This window comes from Heptranchias perlo, unplaced genomic scaffold, assembly GCF_035084215.1.
Source record: "Heptranchias perlo isolate sHepPer1 unplaced genomic scaffold, sHepPer1.hap1 HAP1_SCAFFOLD_55, whole genome shotgun sequence".
In the NCBI taxonomy this organism is placed as follows: domain Eukaryota; kingdom Metazoa; phylum Chordata; class Chondrichthyes; order Hexanchiformes; family Hexanchidae; genus Heptranchias; species Heptranchias perlo.
In genome coordinates, this window is record NW_027139570.1 from 1546159 (window position 1) to 1568736 (window position 22578).

Here is a 22578-nt window from a genome sequence, read left to right on the forward strand (position 1 = left end):
TCTTTGCTGATTCTCTGATAGTTTACTTGGTAAAGGCAGTGATCCCTGGTCTGTGCTGATTCTCTGATAGATTACTGGCTAAAGGCCCTGATCCCTGGTCTGTGCTGATTCACTGATAGTTTACTGGGTGAAGGCCCTGATCCCTGGTCTGTGCTGATTCTCTGATAGTTTACTGGCTAAAGGCCCTGATCCCTGGTCTGTGCTGATTCTCTGATAGTTTACTGGGTGAAGGCCGTGATCCCTGGTCTGAGCTGATTCTCTGATAATTTACTGGCTAAAGGCCCTGATCCCTGGTCTGTGCTGATTCTCTGATAGTTTACTGGCTAAAGGCCCTGATCGCTGGTCTGTGCTGATTCTCTGATAGTTTACTGGGTAAAGACCCTGATCCCTGGTCTGTGCTAATTCTCTGATAGTTTACTGGGTAAAGGCCCTGATCCCTGGTCTGTGCTGATTGACTGATAGTTTACTGGGTAAAGGCCCTGACCCCTGATCTGTTCTGATTCTCTGCTAGTTTACTGGGTAAAGGCCCTGACCCCTGATCTGTGCTGATTCACTGATAGTTTACTGGGTAAAGGCCCTGATCCCCGGTCTGTGCTGATTCACTGATAGTTTACTGGGTAAAGGCCCTGATCCCTGGTCTGTGCTGATTCACTGATAGATTACTCGGTAAAGGCCCTGATCCCCGGTCTGTGCTGATTCACTGATAGTTTACTGGGTAAAGGCCCTGATCCCTGGTCTGTGCTGATTCACTGATAGATTACTGGGTAAAGGCCCTGATCCCCGGTCTGTGCTGATTCACTGATAGAATACTGGGAAAATGCCCTGATCCCCGGTCTCTGCTGATTCTCTGATAGTTTACTGGGTAAAGGCCCTGATCCCGCGTTGTGATGATTCACTGATAGTTTAGTGGGTAAAGGCCCTGATCCCGCGTCTGTGATGATTCACTGATAGTTTACTGGGTAAAGGCCCTGATCCCTGGTCTGTGCTGATTCTCTGATAGTTTACTGGCGAAAGGCCCTGATCCCTGGTCTGTGCTGATTCACTGATAGTTTACTGGGTGAAGGCCCTGATCCCTGGTCTGTGCTGATTCTCTGATAGTTTACTGGCTAAAGGCCCTGATCCCTGGTCTGTGCTGATTCTCTGATAGTTTACTGGGTAAAGGCCCTGATCCCTGGTCTCTGCTGATTGAATGATAGTTTACTGGGTAAAGGCCCTGACCCCTGGTCTGTGCTGATTCACTGATAGTTTACTGGGTAAAGGCCCTGATCCCTGGTCTGTGCTGATTCACTGATAGTTTCCTGGGTGAAGGGCCTGATCACTGGTCTGTGCTGATTCACTGATAGTTTACTGTGTAAAGGCCCTGACCCGTGATCTGTGCTGATTTTCTGATAGTTGACTGGGTAAAGGCCCTGATCCCTGGTCTGTGCTGATTCACTGATAGTTTGCTGGGGAAAGGCCCTAATCCCCGGTCTGTGCTGATTATCTGACAGTTTACTGGGTAAAGGCCCTGATCCCTGGTCTGTGCGGATTCTCTGATAGTTTACTGGGTAAAGGCACTGATCCCGGGTCTGTGATGATTCACTGATCGTTCACTGGGTAAAGGCCCTGATCCCCGGTCTGTGCTGATTCACTGATAGTTTACAGGGTAAAGGCACTGATCCCTGGTCTGTGCTGATTCTCTGATAGTTTACTGGGTAAAGGACCTGATCCCCGGCCTGTGCTGATTCTCTGATAGTTTACTGGGTGAAGGCCCTGATCCCCAGTCTGTGCTGATTGTCTGATAGTTTACTGGGTGAAGGCCCTGATCCGTGGTCTGTGCTGATTCACTGATAGTTTACTGGGTAAAGGCCCTTATCCCTGTTCTGTGCTGATTCTCTGATAGTTTACTGGGTAAAGGCCCTGATCCCTGGTCCGTGCTGATTCTCTGATAGTTTACTGGGTAAAGGCCCTGATCCCTGGTCTGTGCTGATTCTCTGATAGTTTGCTGGCTAAAGGCCCTGATCCCTGGTCTCTGCTGATTCACTGATAGTTTACTGGGTAAAGGCACTGATCCCGGGTCTGTGATGATTCACTGATAGTTCACTGGGTAAAGGCCCTGATCCCTGGTCTGTGCTGATTCTCCGATAGTTTACTGGGTAAAGGCCCTGATCCCTGGTCTGTGCTGATTCTCTGATAGTTTACTGGGTAAAGGCCCTTATCCCCGGTCTGAGCTGATTATCTGACAGTTTACTGTGTAAAGGCCCTGAACCCTGGTCTGTGTTGATTCTCCGATAGTTTACTGGGTAAAGGCCCTGATCTCTGGTCTGTGCTGATTCACAGATAGTTTACTGGGGAAAGGCCCTGATCCCGGGTCTGTGATGATTCACTGATAGTTTACTGGGTAAAGGCCCTGATCCCGGGTCTGTGCTGATTCACTGATAGTTCACTGGGTCAAGGTACTGACCCCTGATCTGTGCTGATTTTCTGATAGTTTACTGGGTAAAGGCCCTGATCCCTGGTCTGTGCTGATTCTCTGATAGTGCACTGGGTAAAGACCCTGATCCCTGGTCTGTGCTGATTCTCTGATAGTTTACTGGGTTAGGGCCCTGATCCCTGGTCTGTGCTGATTGACTGATAGTTTACTGGGTAAAGGCCCTGACCCCTGATCTGTGCTGATTCTCTGATAGTTTACTGGGTAAAGGCCCTGACCCCTGATCTGTGCTGATTCTCTGATAGTTTACTGGGTAAAGGCCCTGATCCCCGGTCTGTGCTGATTATCTGACAGTTTACTGGGTAAAGGCCCTGAACCCTGGTCTGTGTTGATTCTCCGATAGTTTACTGGGTGAAGGCCCTGATCACTGGTCTTTGCTGATTCACTGATAGTTTACTGGGGAAAGGCCCTGATCCCGGGTCTGTGATGATTCACTGATAGTTTACTGGGTAAAGGCACTGATCACGCGTCTGTGATGATTCACTGATAGTTTACTGGGTAAAGGCACTGATCCCGGGTCTGTGATGATTCACTGATAGTTCACTGGGTAAAGGCCCTGATCCCTGCTCTGTGCAGATTCTCTGATAGTTTACTGGGTAAAGGCCCTGATCCCTGGTCTGTGCTGATTGACTGATAGTTTACTGGGTAAAGGCCCTGACCCCTGATCTGTTCTGATTCTCTGCTAGTTTACTGGGTAAAGGCCCTGACCCCTGATCTGTGCTGATTCACTGATAGTTTACTGGGTAAAGGCCCTGATCCCCGGTCTGTGCTGATTCACTGATAGTTTACTGGGTAAAGGCCCTGATCCCTGGTCTGTGCTGATTCACTGATAGATTACTCGGTAAAGGCCCTGATCCCCGGTCTGTGCTGATTCACTGATAGTTTACTGGGTAAAGGCCCTGATCCCTGGTCTGTGCTGATTCACTGATAGATTACTGGGTAAAGGCCCTGATCCCCGGTCTGTGCTGATTCACTGATAGAATACTGGGAAAGTGCCCTGATCCCCGGTCTCTGCTGATTCTCTGATAGTTTACTGGGTAAAGGCCCTGATCCCGCGTTGTGATGATTCACTGATAGTTTACTGGGTAAAGGCCCTGATCCCGCGTCTGTGATGATTCACTGATAGTTTACTGGGTAAAGGCCCTGATCCCTGGTCTGTGCTGATTCTCTGATAGTTTACTGGCGAAAGGCCCTGATCCCTGGTCTGTGCTGATTCACTGATAGTTTACTGGGTGAAGGCCCTGATCCCTGGTCTGTGCTGATTCTCTGATAGTTTACTGGCTAAAGGCCCTGATCCCTGGTCTGTGCTGATTCTCTGATAGTTTACTGGGTAAAGGCCCTGATCCCTGGTCTGTGCTGATTGAATGATAGTTTACTGGGTAAAGGCCCTGACCCCTGGTCTGTGCTGATTCACTGATAGTTTACTGGGTAAAGGCCCTGATCCCTGGTCTGTGCTGATTCACTGATAGTTTCCTGGGTGAAGGGCCTGATCACTGGTCTGTGCTGATTCACTGATAGTTTACTGTGTAAAGGCCCTGACCCGTGATCTGTGCTGATTTTCTGATAGTTGACTGGGTAAAGGCCCTGATCCCTGGTCTGTGCTGATTCACTGATAGTTTACTGGGGAAAGGCCCTAATCCCCGGTCTGTGCTGATTATCTGACAGTTTACTGGGTAAAGGCCCTGATCCCTGGTCTGTGCGGATTCTCTGATAGTTTACTGGGTAAAGGCACTGATCCCGGGTCTGTGATGATTCACTGATAGTTCACTGGGTAAAGGCCCTGATCCCCGGTCTGTGCTGATTCACTGATAGTTTACAGGGTAAAGGCACTGATCCCTGGTCTGTGCTGATTCTCTGATAGTTTACTGGGTAAAGGACCTGATCCCCGGCCTGTGCTGATTCTCTGATAGTTTATTGGGTGAAGGCCCTGATCCCCAGTCTGTGCTGATTGTCTGATAGTTTACTGGGTGAAGGCCCTGATCCGTGGTCTGTGCTGATTCACTGATAGTTTACTGGGTAAAGGCCCAGATCCCTGGTCTGTGCTGATTCTCTGATAGTTTACTGGGTAAAGGCCCTGATCCCTGGTCCGTGCTGATTCTCTGATAGTTTACTGGGTAAAGGCCCTGATCCCTGGTCTGTGCTGATTCTCTGATAGTTTGCTGGCTAAAGGCCCTGATCCCTGGTCTCTGCTGATTCACTGATAGTTTACTGGGTAAAGGCACTGATCCCGGGTCTGTGATGATTCACTGATAGTTCACTGGGTAAAGGCCCTGATCCCTGGTCTGTGCTGATTCTCCGATAGTTTACTGGGTAAAGGCCCTGATCCCTGGTCTGTGCTGATTCTCTGATAGTTTACTGGGTAAAGGCCCTTATCCCCGGTCTGAGCTGATTATCTGACAGTTTACTGTGTAAAGGCCCTGAACCCTGGTCTGTGTTGATTCTCCGATAGTTTACTGGGTAAAGGCCCTGATCTCTGGTCTGTGCTGATTCACAGATAGTTTACTGGGGAAAGGCCCTGATCCCGGGTCTGTGATGATTCACTGATAGTTTACTGGGTAAAGGCCCTGATCCCGGGTCTGTGCTGATTCACTGATAGTTCACTGGGTCAAGGTACTGACCCCTGATCTGTGCTGATTTTCTGATAGTTTACTGGGTAAAGGCCCTGATCCCTGGTCTGTGCTGATTCTCTGATAGTGCACTGGGTAAAGACCCTGATCCCTGGTCTGTGCTGATTCTCTGATAGTTTACTGGGTTAGGGCCCTGATCCCTGGTCTGTGCTGATTGACTGATAGTTTACTGGGTAAAGGCCCTGACCCCTGATCTGTGCTGATTCTCTGATAGTTTACTGGGTAAAGGCCCTGACCCCTGATCTGTGCTGATTCTCTGATAGTTTACTGGGTAAAGGCCCTGATCCCCGGTCTGTGCTGATTATCTGACAGTTTACTGGGTAAAGGCCCTGAACCCTGGTCTGTGTTGATTCTCCGATAGTTTACTGGGTGAAGGCCCTGATCACTGGTCTTTGCTGATTCACTGATAGTTTACTGGGGAAAGGCCCTGATCCCGGGTCTGTGATGATTCACTGATAGTTTACTGGGTAAAGGCACTGATCACGCGTCTGTGATGATTCACTGATAGTTTACTGGGTAAAGGCACTGATCCCGGGTCTGTGATGATTCACTGATAGTTCACTGGGTAAAGGCCCTGATCCCTGGTCTGTGCAGATTCTCTGATAGTTTACTGGGTAAAGTACCTGATCACCGGCCTGTGCTGATTCTCTGATAGTTTACTGTGTAAAGGCGCTGATCCCCAGTCTGTGCTGATTCTCTGATAGTTTAGTGGGTGAAGGCCCTGATCCGTGGTCTGTGCTGATTCACTGATAGTTTACTGGGTAAAGGCCCTGATCGCTGGTCTGTGCTGATTCTCTGATAGTTTACTTGGTTAAGACACTGATCCCTGGTCTGTGCTGATTCTCTGATAGATTACTGGCTAAAGGCCCTGATCCCTGGTCTGTGCTGATTCACTGATAGTTTACTGGGTAAAGGCCCTGACCCCTGGTCTGTGCTGATTCACTGATAGTTTACTGGCTAAAGGCCCTGATCCCTGGTCTGTGCTGATTCTCTGATAGTTTACTGGCTAAAGGCCCTTATCCCTGGTCTGTGCTGATTCTCTGATAGTTTACTGGGTAAAGGCCCTGATCCCTGTTCTGTGCTGATTCACTGATAGTTTACTGGGTAAAGGCCCTGATCCCTGGTCTGTGCTGATTCTCTGATAGTTTGCTGGCTAAAGGCCCTGATCCCTGGTCTCTGCTGATTCACTGATAGTTTACTGGGTAAAGGCACTGATCCCGGGTCTGTGATGATTCACTGATAGTTCACTGGGTAAAGGCCCTGATCCCTGGTCTGTGCTGATTCTCCGATAGTTTACTGGGTAAAGGCCCTGATCCCTGGTCTGTGCTGATTCTCTGATAGTTTACTGGGTAAAGGCCCTGATCCCTGGTCTGTGCTGATTATCTGACAGTTTACTGTGTAAAGGCCCTGAACCCTGGTCTGTGTTGATTCTCCGATAGTTTACTGGGTAAAGGCCCTTATCCCCGGTCTGTGCTGATTATCTGACAGTTTACTGTGTAAAGGCCCTGAACCCTGGTCTGTGTTGATTCTCCGATAGTTTACTGGGTAAAGGCCCTGATCTCTGGTCTGTGCTGATTCACTGATAGTTTACTGGGTGAAGGCCCTGATCACTGGTCTGTGCTGATTCACAGATAGTTTACTGGGGAAAGGCCCTGATCCCGGGTCTGTGATGATTCACTGATAGTTTACTGGGTAAAGGCCCTGATCCCGGGTCTGTGCTGATTCACTGATAGTTCAATGGGTCAAGGTACTGACCCCTGATCTGTGCTGATTTTCTGATAGTTCACTGGGTAAAGGCCCTGATCCCTGGTCTGTGCTGATTCTCTGATAGTTTACTGGGTAAAGACCCTGATCCCTGGTCTGTGCTGATTCTCTGATAGTTTACTGGGTAAAGGCCCTGATCCCTGGTCTGTGCTGATTGACTGATAGATTACTGGGTAAAGGCCCTGACCCCTGATCTGTTCTGATTCTCTGCTAGTTTACTGGGTAAAGGCCCTGACCCCTGATCTGTGCTGATTCACTGATACTTTACTGGGTAAAGGCCCTGATCCCCGGTCTGTGCTGATTCACTGATAGTTTACTGGGTAAAGGCCCTGATCCCTGGTCTGTGCTGATTCACTGATAGATTACTCGGTAAAGGCCCTGATCCCCGGTCTGTGCTGATTCACTGAGAGTTTACTGGGTAAAGGCCCTGATCCCTGGTCTGTGCTGATTCACTGATAGATTACTGGGTAAAGGCCCTGATCCCCGGTCTGTGCTGATTCACTGATAGAATACTGGGAAAAGGCCCTGATCCCCGGTCTCTGCTGATTCTCTGATAGTTTACTGGGTGAAGGCCCTGATCCCGCGTCTGTGATGATTCACTGATAGTTTACTGGGTAAAGGCCCTGATCCCACGTCTGTGATGATTCACTGATAGTTTACTGGGTAAAGGCCCTGATCCCTGGTCTGTGCTGATTCTCTGATAGTTTACTGGGTGAAGGACCTGATCCCCGGCCTGTGCTGATTCTCTGATAGTTTACTGTGTAAAGAACCTGATCCCCAGTCTGTGCTGATTCTCTGATAGTTTACTGGGTGAAGGCCCTGATCACTGGTCTGTGCTGATTCACTGATAGTTTACTGGGTAAAGGCCCAGATCCCTGGTCTGTGCTGATTCTCTGATAGTTTACTGGGTAAAGACCCTGATCCCTGGTCTGTGCTGATTCACTGATAGTTTACTGGGTAAAGGCCCTGATCGCTCGTCTTTGCTGATTCTCTGATAGTTTACTTGGTAAAGGCACTGATCCCTGGTCTGTGCTGATTCTCTGATAGTTTACTGGGTAAAGGCCCTGATCACTGGTCTGTGCTGATTCACTGTTAGTTTACTGGGTAAAGGCCCTGATCCCTGGTCTGTGCTGATTCACTGATAGTTTACTGGGTAAAGGCCCTGACCCCTGGTCTGTGCTGATTCACTGATAGTTTACTGGGTGAAGGCCCTGATCCCTGGTCTGTGCTGATTCTCTGATAGTTTACTGGCTAAAGGCCCTGATCCCTGGTCTGTGCTGATTCTCTGATAGTTTACTGGGTGAAGGCCCTGATCCCTGGTCTGTGCTGATTCTCTGATAGTTTACTGGCTAAAGGCCCTGATCCCTGGTCTGTGCTGATTCTCTGATAGTTTACTGGCTAAAGGCCCTGATCGCTGTTCTGTGCTGATTCACTGATAGTTTACAGGGTAAAGGTCCTGACCCCTGGTCTCTGCTGATTCACTGATAGTTTACTGGGTAAAGGCCCTGATCCCTGGTCTGTGCTGATTCTCTGATAGTTTACTGGGTAAAGGCCCTGATCCCCGGTCTGTGCTGATTCACTGATAGAATACTGGGAAAAGGCCCTGATCCCCGGTCTCTGCTGATTCTCTGATAGTTTACTGGGTAAAGGCCCTGAACCCGCGTCTGTGATGATTCACTGATAGTTTACTGGGTAAAGGCCCTGATCCCTGGTCTGTGCTGATTCACTGATAGTTCACTGGTTAAAGGCCCTGCTCCGTGGTCTGTGCTGATTCACTGATAGTTTCTGAGTAAATGCCCTGATCCCTGATCTGTGCTGATTCACTGATAGTTTAGTGGGGAAAGGCCCTGATCCCCGGTCTGTGCTGATTCTCTGATAGTTTACTGGGTAAAGGCCCTGATCCCTGATCTGTGCTGATTCACTGATAGTTTACTGGGTAAAGGCCCTGATCCCGCGTCTGTGATGATTCACTGATAGTTTACTGGGTAAAGGCCCTGATCCCACGTCTGTGATGATTCACTGATAGTTTACTGGGTGAAGGCCCTGATCCCGCGTCTGTGATCATTCCCTGATAGTTTACTGGGAAAAGGCCCTGATCCCTGGTCTGTGCTGATTCTCTGATAGTTTACTGGGTGAAGGACCTGATCCCCGGCCTGTGCTGATTCTCTGATAGTTTACTGTGTAAAGGCCCTGATCCCCAGTCTGTGCTGATTCTCTGATAGTTTACTGGGTGAAGGCCCTGATCACTGGTCTGTGCTGATTCACTGATAGTTTACTGGGTGAAGGCCCTGATCCCTGGTCTGTGCTGATTCTCTGATAGTTTACTGGGTAAAGAACCTGATCCCTGGTCTGTGCTGATTCACTGATAGTTTACTGGGTAAATGCCCTGATCGCTGGTCTTTGCTGATTCTCTGATAGTTTACTTGGTAAAGGCAGTGATCCCTGGTCTGTGCTGATTCTCTGATAGATTACTGGCTAAAGGCCCTGATCCCTGGTCTGTGCTGATTCACTGATAGTTTACTGGGTGAAGGCCCTGATCCCTGGTCTGTGCTGATTCTCTGATAGTTTACTGGCTAAAGGCCCTGATCCCTGGTCTGTGCTGATTCTCTGATAGTTTACTGGGTGAAGGCCGTGATCCCTGGTCTGAGCTTATTCTCTGATAATTTAATGGCTAAAGGCCCTGATCCCTGGTCTGTGCTGATTCTCTGATAGTTTACTGGGTAAAGGCCCTGATCCCACGTCTGTGATGATTCACTGATAGTTTACTGGGTGAAGGCCCTGATCCCGCGTCTGTGATCATTCTCTGATAGTTTACTGGGAAAAGGCCCTGATCCCTGGTCTGTGCTGATTCTCTGATAGTTTACTGGGTAATGGCCCTGATCCCGCGTCTGTGATCATTCTCTGATAGTTTACTGGGAAAAGGACCTGATCCCCGGCCTGTGCTGATTCTCTGATAGTTTACTGTGTAAAGGCCCTGATCCCCAGTCTGTGCTGAATCTCTGATAGTTTACTGGGTGAAGGCCCTGATCACTGGTCTGTGCTGATTCACTGATAGTTTACTGGGTGAAGGCCCTGATCCCTGGTCTGTGCTGATTCTCTGATAGTTTACTGGGTAAAGAACCTGATCCCTGGTCTGTGCTGATTCACTGATAGTTTACTGGGTAAAGGCCCTGATCGCTGGTCTTTGCTGATTCTCTGATAGTTTACTTGGTAAAGGCAGTGATCCCTGGTCTGTGCTGATTCTCTGATAGATTACTGGCTAAAGGCCCTGATCCCTGGTCTGTGCTGATTCACTGATAGTTTACTGGGTGAAGGCCCTGATCCCTGGTCTGTGCTGATTCTCTGATAGTTTACTGGCTAAAGGCCCTGATCCCTGGTCTGTGCTGATTCTCTGATAGTTTACTGGGTAAAGGCCCTGATCCCCGGTCTGTGCTGATTCACTGATAGTTTACTGGGTAAAGACCCTGATCCCTGGTCTGTGCTGATTCTCTGATAGTTTACTGGGTAAAGGCCCTGATCCCTGGTCTGTGCTGATTCTCTGATAGTTTACTGGGTGAAGGCCGTGATCCCTGGTCTGAGCTGATTCTCTGATAATTTACTGGCTAAAGGCCCTGATCCCTGGTCTGTGCTGATTCTCTGATAGTTTACTGGCTAAAGGCCCTGATCGCTGGTCTGTGCTGATTCTCTGATAGTTTACTGGGTAAAGACCCTGATCCCTGGTCTGTGCTGATTCTCTGATAGTTTACTGGGTAAAGACCCTGATCCCTGGTCTGTGCTGATTCTCTGATAGTTTACTGGGTAAAGGCCCTGATCCCTGGTCTGTGCTGATTGACTGAGAGTTTACTGGGTAAAGGCCCTGACCCCTGATCTGTTCTGATTCTCTGCTAGTTTACTGGGTAAAGGCCCTGACCCCTGATCTGTGCTGATTCACTGATAGTTTACAGGGTAAAGGTCCTGACCCCTGGTCTCTGCTGATTCACTGATAGTTTACTGGGTAAAGGCCCTGATCCCTGGTCTGTGCTGATTCTCTGATAGTTTACTGGGTAAAGGCCCTGATCCCCGGTCTGTGCTGATTCACTGATAGAATACTGGGAAAAGGCCCTGATCCCCGGTCTCTGCTGATTCTCTGATAGTTTACTGGGTAAAGGCCCTGAACCCGCGTCTGTGATGATTCACTGATAGTTTACTGGTTAAAGGCCCTGCTCCGTGGTCTGTGCTGATTCACTGATAGTTTCTGAGTAAACGCCCTGATCCCTGATCTGTGCTGATTCACTGATAGTTTAGTGGGTAAAGGCCCTGATCCCCGGTCTGTGCTGATTCTCTGATAGTTTACTGGGTAAAGGCCCTGATCCCGCGTCTGTGATGATTCACTGATAGTTTACTGGGTCAAGGCCCTGATCCCGCGTCTGTGATGATTCAATGATCGTTTACTGCGTAAAGGCCCTGATCCCACGTCTGTGATGATTCACTGATAGTTTACTGGGTGAAGGCCCTGATCCCGCGTCTGTGATCATTCCCTGATAGTTTACTGGGAAAAGGCCCTGATCCCTGGTCTGTGCTGATTCTCTGATAGTTTACTGGGTGAAGGACCTGATCCCCGGCCTGTGCTGATTCTCTGATAGTTTACTTGGTAAAGGCAGTGATCCCCGGCCTGTGCTGATTCTCTGATAGTTTACTGGCTAAAGGCCCTGATCCCTGGTCTGTGCTGATTCACTGATAGAATACTGGGTAAAGGCCCTGATCCCCGGTCTCTGCTGATTCTCTGATAGTTTACTGGGTAAAGGCCCTGATCCCGCGTCTGTGCTGATTCTCTGATAGTTTACTGGGTGAAGGCCCTGATCACTGGTCTGTGCTGATTCACTGATAGTTTACTGGGTGAAGGCCCTGATCCCTGGTCTGTGCTGATTCTCTGATAGTTTACTGGGTAAAGAACCTGATCCCTGGTCTGTGCTGATTCACTGATAGTTTACTGGGTAAAGGCCCTGATCGCTGGTCTTTGCTGATTCTCTGATAGTTTACTTGGTAAAGGCAGTGATCCCTGGTCTGTGCTGATTCTCTGATAGATTACTGGCTAAAGGCCCTGATCCCTGGTCTGTGCTGATTCACTGATAGTTTACTGGGTGAAGGCCCTGATCCCTGGTCTGTGCTGATTCTCTGATAGTTTACTGGCTAAAGGCCCTGATCCCTGGTCTGTGCTGATTCTCTGATAGTTTACTGGGTGAAGGCCGTGATCCCTGGTCTGAGCTGATTCTCTGATAATTTACTGGCTAAAGGCCCTGATCCCTGGTCTGTGCTGATTCTCTGATAGTTTACTGGCTAAAGGCCCTGATCGCTGGTCTGTGCTGATTCTCTGATAGTTTACTGGGTAAAGACCCTGATCCCTGGTCTGTGCTGATTCTCTGATAGTTTACTGGGTAAAGGCCCTGACCCCTGGTCTGTGCTGATTGACTGATAGTTTACTGGGTAAAGGCCCTGACCCCTGATCTGTTCTGATTCTCTGCTAGTTTACTGGGTAAAGGCCCTGACCCCTGATCTGTGCTGATTCACTGATAGTTTACTGGGTAAAGGCCCTGATCCCCGGTCTGTGCTGATTCACTGATAGTTTACTGGGTAAAGACCCTGATCCCTGGTCTGTGCTGATTCACTGATAGATTACTCGGTAAAGGCCCTGATCCCCGGTCTGTGCTGATTCACTGATAGTTTACTGGGTAAAGGCCCTGATCCCTGGTCTGTGCTGATTCACTGATAGATTACTGGGTAAAGGCCCTGATCCCCGGTCTGTGCTGATTCACTGATAGAATACTGGGAAAAGGCCCTGATCCCCGGTCTCTGCTGATTCTCTGATAGTTTACTGGGTAAAGGCCCTGATCCCCGGTCTGTGCTGATTCACTGATAGTTTACTGGGTAAAGACCCTGATCCCTGGTCTGTGCTGATTCTCTGCTAGTTTACTGGGTAAAGGCCCTGACCCCTGATCTGTGCTGATTCACTGATAGTTTACAGGGTAAAGGTCCTGACCCCTGGTCTCTGCTGATTCACTGATAGTTTACTGGGTAAAGGCCCTGATCCCTGGTCTGTGCTGATTCTCTGATAGTTTACTGGGTAAAGGCCCTGATCCCCGGTCTGTGCTGATTCACTGATAGAATACTGGGAAAAGGCCCTGATCCCCGGTATCTGCTGATTCTCTGATAGTTTACTGGGTAAAGGCCCTGAACCCGCGTCTGTGATGATTCACTGATAGTTTACTGGTTAAAGGCCCTGCTCCGTGGTCTGTGCTGATTCACTGATAGTTTCTGAGTAAATGCCCTGATCCCTGATCTGTGCTGATTCACTGATAGTTTAGTGGGTAAAGGCCCTGATCCCCGGTCTGTGCTGATTCTCTGATAGTTTACTGGGTAAAGGCCCTGATCCCTGATCTGTGCTGATTCACTGATAGTTTACTGGGTAAAGGCCCTGATCCCGCGTCTGTGATGATTCACTGATAGTTTACTGGGTCAAGGCCCTGATCCCGCGTCTGTGATGATTCAATGATCGTTTACTGCGTAAAGGCCCTGATCCCACGTCTGTGATGATTCACTGATAGTTTACTGGGTGAAGGCCCTGATCCCGCGTCTGTGATCATTCCCTGATAGTTTACTGGGAAAAGGCCCTGATCCCTGGTCTGTGCTGATTCTCTGATAGTTTACTGGGTGAAGGACCTGATCCCCGGCCTGTGCTGATTCTCTGATAGTTTACTTGGTAAAGGCAGTGATCCCTGGTCTGTGCTGATTCTCTGATAGATTACTGGCTAAAGGCCCTGATCCCTGGTCTGTGCTGATTCACTGATAGAATACTGGGAAAAGGCCCTGATCCCCGGTCTCTGCTGATTCTCTGATAGTTTACTGGGTAAAGGCCCTGATCCCGCGTCTGTGCTGATTCTCTGATAGTTTACTGGGTGAAGGCCCTGATCACTGGTCTGTGCTGATTCACTGATAGTTTACTGGGTGAAGGCCCTGATCCCTGGTCTGTGCTGATTCTCTGATAGTTTACTGGGTAAAGAACCTGATCCCTGGTCTGTGCTGATTCACTGATAGTTTACTGGGTAAAGGCCCTGATCGCTGGTCTTTGCTGATTCTCTGATAGTTTACTTGGTAAAGGCAGTGATCCCTGGTCTGTGCTGATTCTCTGATAGATTACTGGCTAAAGGCCCTGATCCCTGGTCTGTGCTGATTCACTGATAGTTTGCTGGGTGAAGGCCCTGATCCCTGGTCTGTGCTGATTCTCTGATAGTTTACTGGCTAAAGGCCCTGATCCCTGGTCTGTGCTGATTCTCTGATAGTTTACTGGGTGAAGGCCGTGATCCCTGGTCTGAGCTGATTCTCTGATAATTTACTGGCTAAAGGCCCTGATCCCTGGTCTGTGCTGATTCTCTGATAGTTTACTGGCTAAAGGCCCTGATCGCTGGTCTGTGCTGATTCTCTGATAGTTTACTGGGTAAAGACCCTGATCCCTGGTCTGTGCTGATTCTCTGATAGTTTACTGGGTAAAGGCCCTGACCCCTGGTCTGTGCTGATTGACTGATAGTTTACTGGGTAAAGGCCCTGACCCCTGATCTGTTCTGATTCTCTGCTAGTTTACTGGGTAAAGGCCCTGACCCCTGATCTGTGCTGATTCACTGATAGTTTACTGGGTAAAGGCCCTGATCCCCGGTCTGTGCTGATTCACTGATAGTTTACTGGGTAAAGACCCTGATCCCTGGTCTGTGCTGATTCACTGATAGATTACTCGGTAAAGGCCCTGATCCCCGGTCTGTGCTGATTCACTGATAGTTTACTGGGTAAAGGCCCTGATCCCTGGTCTGTGCTGATTCACTGATAGATTACTGGGTAAAGGCCCTGATCCCCGGTCTGTGCTGATTCACTGATAGAATACTGGGAAAAGGCCCTGATCCCCGGTCTCTGCTGATTCTCTGATAGTTTACTGGGTAAAAGCCCTGATCCCCGGTCTGTGCTGATTCACTGATAGTTTACTGGGTAAAGACCCTGATCCCTGGTCTGTGCTGATTCACTGATAGTTTACTGGGTAAAGGCCCTGATCCCTGGTCTGTGCTGATTCTCTGATAGTTCACTGGGTAAAGGCCCTGATCCCCGGTCTGTGCTGATTCACTGATAGTTTACAGGGTAAAGGCCCTGACCTCTGGTCTGTGCTGATTCACTGATAGTTTACTGGGTAAAGGCCCTGATCCCTGGTCTGTGCTGATTCTCTGATAGTTTACTGGGTAAAGGCCCTGATCCCCAGTCTGTGCTGATTCTCTGATAGTTTACTGGGTAAAGGCCCTGATCCCTGGTCTGTGCTGATTCACTGATAGTTCACTGGTTAAAGGCCCTGCTCCGTGGTCTGTGCTGATTCTCTGATAGTTTACTGGGAAAAGGCCCTGATCCCCGGTCTCTGCTGATTCTCTGATAGTTTACTGGGTAAAGGCCCTGATCCCGCGTTGTGATGATTCACTGATAGTTTACTGGGTAAAGGCCCTGATCCCGCGTCTGTGATGATTCACTGATAGTTTACTGGGTAAAGGCCCTGATCCCTGGTCTGTGCTGATTCTCTGATAGTTTACTGGGTGAAGGACCTGATCCCCGGCCTGTGCTGATTCTCTGATAGTTTACTGTGTAAAGGCCCTGATCCCCAGTCTGTGCTGATTCTCTGATAGTTTACTGGGTGAAGGCCCTGATCACTGGTCTGTGCTGATTCACTGATAGTTTACTGGGTAAAGGCCCAGATCCCTGGTCTGTGCTGATTCTCTGATAGTTTACTGGCTAAAGGCCCTGATCGCTGGTCTGTGCTGATTCACTGATAGTTTCCAGGGTAAAGGCCCTGACCCCTGGTCTCTGCTGATTCACTGATAGTTTACTGGGTAAAGGCCCTGATCCCTGGTCTGTGCTGATTCTCTGACAGTTTACTGGGTAAAGGCCCTGATCCCCGGTCTGTGCTGATTCACTGATAGAATACTGGGAAAAGGCCCTGATCCCCGGTCTCTGCTGATTCTCTGATAGTTTACTGGGTAAAGGCCCTGATCCCGCGTCTGTGATGATTCACTGATAGTTTACTGGGTAAAGGCCCTGATCCCTGGTCTGTGCTGATTCACTGATAGTTCACTGGTTAAAGGCCCTGCTCCGTGGTCTGTGCTGATTCACTGATAGTTTACTGAGTAAATGCCCTGATCCCTGATCTGTGCTGATTCACTGATAGTTTAGTGGGTAAAGGCCCTGATCCCCGGTCTGTGCTGATTCTCTGATAGTTTACTGGGTAAAGGCCCTGATCCCTGATCTGTGCTGATTCACTGATAGTTTACTGGGTAAAGGCCCTGATCCCGCGTCTGTGATGATTCACTGATAGTTTACTGGGTAAAGGCCCTGATCCCGCGTCTGTGATGATTCACTGATAGTTTACTGGGTAAAGGCCCTGATCCCACGTCTGTGATGATTCACTGATAGTTTACTGGGTGAAGGCCCTGATCCCGCGTCTGTGATCATTCACTGATAGTTTACTGGGTAAAGGCCCTGATCCCTGGTCTGTGCTGATTCTCTGATAGTTTACTGGGTGAAGGACCTGATCCCCGGCCTGTGCTGATTCTCTGATAGTTTATTGTGTAAAGGCCCTGATCCCCAGTCTGTGCTGATTCTCTGATAGTTTACTGGGTGAAGGCCCTGATCACTGGTCTGTGCTGATTCACTGATGGTTTACTGGGTAAAGGCCCAGATCCCTGGTCTGTGCTGATTCTCTGATAGTTTACTGGGTAAAGACCCTGATCCCTGGTCTGTGCTGATTCACTGATAGTTTACTGGGTAAAGGCCCTGATCGCTGGTCTTTGCTGATTCTCTGATAGTTTACTTGGTAAAGGCAGTGATCCCTGGTCTGTGCTGATTCTCTGATAGATTACTGGCGAAAGGCCCTGATCCCTGGTCTGTGCTGATTCACTGATAGTTTACTGGGTGAAGGCCCTGATCCCTGGTCTGTGCTGATTCTCTGATAGTTTACTGGCTAAAGGCCCTGATCCCTGGTCTGTGCTGATTCTCTGATAGTTTACTGGGTAAAGGCCCTGATCCCTGGTCTGTGCTGATTGAATGATAGTTTACTGGGTAAAGGCCCTGACCCCTGGTCTGTGCTGATTCTCTGATAGTTTACTGGGAAAATGCCCTGATCACTGGTCTGTGCTGATTCACTGATAGTTTACTGGGTAAAGTTCCTGATCCCCGGTCTGTGCTGATTCTCTGATAGTTTCCTGGGTAAAGGCCCTGATCCCTGATCTGTGCTGATTCAATGATAGTTTACTGGGTAAAGGCCCTGATCCCTGGTCTGTGTTGATTCTCTGATAGTTTACTGGGTAAAGACCCTGATCCCTGGTCTGTGATGATTCACTGATAGTTCACTGGGTAAAGGCCCTGATCCCCGGTCTGTGCTGATTCACTGATAGTTTACAGGGTAAAGGCACTGATCCCTGGTCTGTGCTGATTCTCTGATAGTTTACTGGGTAAAGGACCTGATCCCCGGCCTGTGCTGATTCTCTGATAGTTTACTGGGTGAAGGCCCTGATCCCCAGTCTGTGTTGATTCTCTGATCGTTTACTGGGTGAAGGCCCTGATCCGTGGTCTGTGCTGATTCACTGATAGTTTACTGGGTAAAGGCCCTGATCCCTGGTCTGTGCTGATTCATTGATATTTTACTGGGTAAAGGCCCTGATCCCTGGTCTGTGCTGATTCACTGATATTTTACTGGGTAAAGGCCCTGATCCCTGGTCTGTGCTGATTCACTGATATTTTACTGGGTAAAGGCCCTGATCCCTGGTCTGTGCTGATTCACTGATAGTTTACTGGGTAAAGGCCCTAATCCCCGATCTGTGCTGATTCTCTGATAGTTTACTGGGTAAAGGCCCTGATCCCCGGTCTGTGGTGATTCACTGATAGTTTACTGGGTAAAGGCCCTGATCCCTGGTCTGTGCTGATTATCTGCAAGTTTACTGGGTAAAGGCCCTGATCCCTGGTCTGTGTTGATTCTCCGATAGTTTGCTGGGTAAAGGCCCTGATCCCTGGTCTGTGCTGATTATCTGCAAGTTTACTGGGTAAAGGCCCTTATCCCTGGTCTGTGCTGATTCTCCGATAGTTTACTGGGGAAAGGCCCTGTTCCCTGGTCTGTCCTGATTCACTGATAGTTTACTGTGTGAAGGCCCTGATCACTGGTCTGTGCTGATTCACTGATAGTTTACTGGGTAAAGGCCCTGATCCCTGGTCTGTGCTGATTCACTGATAGTTTACTGGGTGAAGGCCCTGATCCCCGGTCTGTGCTGATTCTCTGATAGTTTACTGTGTAAAGGCCCTGACCCGTGATCTGTGCTGATTTTCTGATAGTTGACTGGGTAAAGGCCCTGATCCCTGGTCTGTGCTGATTCACTGATAGTTTACTGGGGAAAGGCCCTAATCCCCGGTCTGTGCTGATTATCTGACAGTTTACTGGGGAAAGGCCCTGATCCCTGGTCTGTGTTGATTCTCCGATAGTTTCCTGGGTAAAGGCCCTGATCCCTGGTCTGTGCTGATTCTCTGATAGTTTACTGGGTAAAGGCCCTTATCCCCGGTCTGTGCTGATTATCTGACAGTTTACTGGGTAAAGCCCCTGAACCCTGGTCTGTGTTGATTCTCCGATAGTTTACTGGGTAAAGGCCCTGATCCCTGGTCTGTGCTGATTCACTGAAAGTTTACTGAGTGAAGGCCCTGATCACTGGTCTGTGCTGATTCACTGATAGTTTACTGGGTAAAGGCCCTGATCCATAGTCTGTGCTGATTCACTGATAGTTTACTGGGGAAAGGCCCTGATCCCGGGTCTGTGATGATTCACTGATAGTTTACTGGGTAAAGGCCCTGATCCCGGGTCTGTGCTGATTCACTGATAGTTCACTGGGTCAAGGTACTGACCCCTGATCTGTCCTGATTTTCTGATAGTTTACTGGGTAAAGGCCCTGATCCCTGGTCTGTTCTGATTCACTGATAGATTACTCGGTAAAGGCCCTGATCCACGGTCTGTGCTGATTCTCTGATAGTTTACTGGGTAAATGCCCTGATCACCGGTCTGTGCTGATTCACTGATAGTTTACTGGGTAAAGGCCCTGATCCCTGGTCTGTGCTGATTCACTGATAGATTACTGGGTAAAGGCCCTGATCCCCGGTCTGTGCTGATTCACTGATAGTTTACAGGGTAAAGGCCCTGACCTCTGGTCTCTGCTGATTCACTGATAGTTTACTGGGTAAAGGCCCTGATCCCTGGTCTGTGCTGATTCTCTGATAGTTTACTGGGTAATGGCCCTGATCCCCAGTCTGTGCTGATTCTCTGATAGTTTACTGGGTAAAGGCCCTGATCCCTGGTCTGTGCTGATTCACTGATAGTTCACTGGTTAAAGGCCCTGCTCCGTGGTCTGTGCTGATTCACTGATAGTTTACTGGGTAAAGGCCCTGATCCCGCGTCTGTGATGATTCACTGATAGTTTACTGGGTAAAGGCCCTGATCCCGCGTCTGTGATGATTCACTGATAGTTTACTGGGTAAAGGCCCCGATCCCGCGTCTGTGATGATTCACTGATAGTTTACTGGGTAAAGGCCCTGATCCCGCATCTGTGATGATTCACTGATAGTTTACTGGGTAATGGCACTGATCCCTGGTATGTGCTGATTCTCTGATAGTTTACTGGGTGAAGGACCTGATCCCCGGCCTGTGCTGATTCTCTGATAGTTTACTGTGCAAAGGCCCTGATCCCCAGTCTGTGCTGTTTCTCTGATAGTTTACTGGGGAAAGGCCCTGGTCCCTGGTCTGTCCTGATTCACTGATAGTTTACTGTGTGAAGGCCCTGATCACTGGTCTGTGCTGATTCACTGATAGTTTACTGGGTAAAGGCCCTGATCCCTGGTCTGTGCTGATTCACTGATAGTTTACTGGGTGAAGGCCCTGATCACTGGTCTGTGCTGATTCACTGATAGTTTACTGTGTGAAGGCCCTGACCCGTGATCTGTGCTGATTTTCTGATAGTTGACTGGGTAAAGGCCCTGATCCCTGGTCTGTGCTGATTCACTGATAGTTTACTGGGGAAAGGCCCTAATACCCGGTCTGTGCTGATTATCTGACAGTTTACTGGGTAAAGGCCCTGATCCCTGGTCTGTGTTGATTCTCCGATAGTTTCCTGGGTAAAGGCCCTGATCCCTGGTCTGTGCTGATTCTCTGATAGTTCACTGGGTAAAGGCCCTTATCCCCGGTCTGTGCTGATTATCTGACAGTTTACTGGGTAAAGGCCCTGAACCCTGGTCTGTGTTGATTCTCCGATAGTTTACTGGGTAAAGGCCCTGATCCCTGGTCTGTGCTGATTCACTGACAGTTTACTGAGTGAAGGCCCTGATCACTGGTCTGTGCTGATTCACTGATAGTTTACTGGGTAAAGGCCCTGATCCATAGTCTGTGCTGATTCACTGATAGTTTACTGGGGAAAGGCCCTGATCCCGGGTCTGTGATGATTCACTGATAGTTTACTGGGTAAAGGCCCTGATCCCGGGTCTGTGCTGATTCACTGATAGTTCACTGGGTCAAGGTACTGACCCCTGATCTGTCCTGATTTTCTGATAGTTTACTGGGTAAAGGCCCTGATCCCTGGTCTGTTCTGATTCACTGATAGATTACTCGGTAAAGGCCCTGATCACCGGTCTGTGCTGATTCACTGATAGTTTACTGGGTAAAGGCCCTGATCCCTGGTCTGTGCTGATTCACTGATAGTTTACTGGGTAAAGGCCCTGATCCCTGGTCTGTGCTGATTCACTGATAGTTTACTGGGTAAAGGCCCTGATCCCTGGTCTGTGCTGATTCTCTGATAGTTCACTGGGTAAAGGCCCTGATCCCCGGTCTGTGCTGATTCACTGATAGTTTACAGGGTAAAGGCCCTGACCTCTGGTCTGTGCTGATTCACTGATAGTTTACTGGGTAAAGGCCCTGATCCCTGGTCTGTGCTGATTCTCTGATAGTTTACTGGGTAAAGGCCCTGATCCCCAGTCTGTGCTGATTCTCTGATAGTTTACTGGGTAAAGGCCCTGATCCCTGGTCTGTGCTGATTCACTGATAGTTCACTGGTTAAAGGCCCTGCTCCGTGGTCTGTGCTGATTCTCTGATAGTTTACTGGGTAAAGGCCCTGATCCCTGATCTGTGCTGATTCACTGATAGTTTACTGGGTAAAGGCCCTGATCCCGCGTCTGTGATGATTCACTGATAGTTTACTGGGTAAAGGCCCTGATCCCGCGTCTGTGATGATTCACTGATAGTTTACTGGGTAAAGGCCCTGATCCCGCGTCTGTGATGATTCACTGATAGTTTACTGGGTAAAGGCCCTGATCCCTGGTCTGTGCTGATTCACTGATAGTTTACTGGGTAAAGGCCCTGATCCCTGGTCTGTGCTGATTCTCTGATAGTTTACTGGGTGAAGGACCTGATCCCCGGCCTGTGCTGATTCTCTGATAGTTTACTGTGTAAAGGCCCTGATCCCCAGTCTGTGCTGATTCTCTGATAGTTTACTGGGTGAAGGCCCTTATCACTGGTCTGTGCTGATTCACTGATAGTTTACTGGGTAAAGGCCCAGATCCCTGGTCTGTGCTGATTCACTGATATTTTACTGGGTAAAGGCCCTGATCCCCGGTCTGTGGTGATTCACTGATAGTTTACTGGGTAAAGGCCCTAATCCCCGATCTGTGCTGATTCTCTGATAGTTTACTGGGTAAAGGCCCTGATCCCCGGTCTGTGGTGATTCACTGATAGTTTACTGGGTAAAGGCCCTGATCCCTGGTCTGTGCTGATTATCTGCAAGTTTACTGGGTAAAGGCCCTGATCCCTGGTCTGTGTTGATTCTCCGATAGTTTACTGCGGAAAGGCCATGATCCCTGGTCTGTGTTGATTCTCCGATAGTTTGCTGGGTAAAGGCCCTGATCCCTGGTCTGTTCTGATTATCTGCAAGTTTACTGGGTAAAGGCCCTGATCCCTGGTCTGTGCTGATTCTCCGATAGTTTACTGGGGAAAGGCCCTGGTCCCTGGTCTGTCCTGATTCACTGATAGTTTACTGTGTGAAGGCCCTGATCACTGGTCTGTGCTGATTCACTGATAGTTTACTGGGTAAAGGCCCTGATCCCTGGTCTGTGCTTATTCACTGATAGTTTACTGGGTGAAGGCCCTGATCACTGGTCTGTGCTGATTCACTGATAGTTTACTGTGTAAAGGCCCTGACCCGTGATCTGTGCTGATTTTCTGATAGTTGACTGGGTAAAGGCCCTGATCCCTGGTCTGTGCTGATTCACTGATAGTTTACTGGGGAAAGGCACTAATCCCCGGTCTGTGCTGATTATCTGACAGTTTACTGGGTAAAGGCCCTGATCCCTGGTCTGTGTTGATTCTCCGATAGTTTCCTGGGGAAAGGCCCTGATCCCTGGTCTGTGCTGATTATCTGACAGTTTACTGGGTAAAGGCCCTGAACCCTGGTCTGTGTTGATTCTCCGATAGTTTACTGGGTAAAGGCCCTGATCCCTGGTCTGTGCTGATTCACTGATAGTTTACTGGGTGAAGGCCCTGATCACTGGTCTGTGCTGATTCACTGATAGTTTACTGGGTCAAGGCCCTGATCCATAGTCTGTGCTGATTCACTGATAGTTTACTGGGGAAAGGCCCTGATC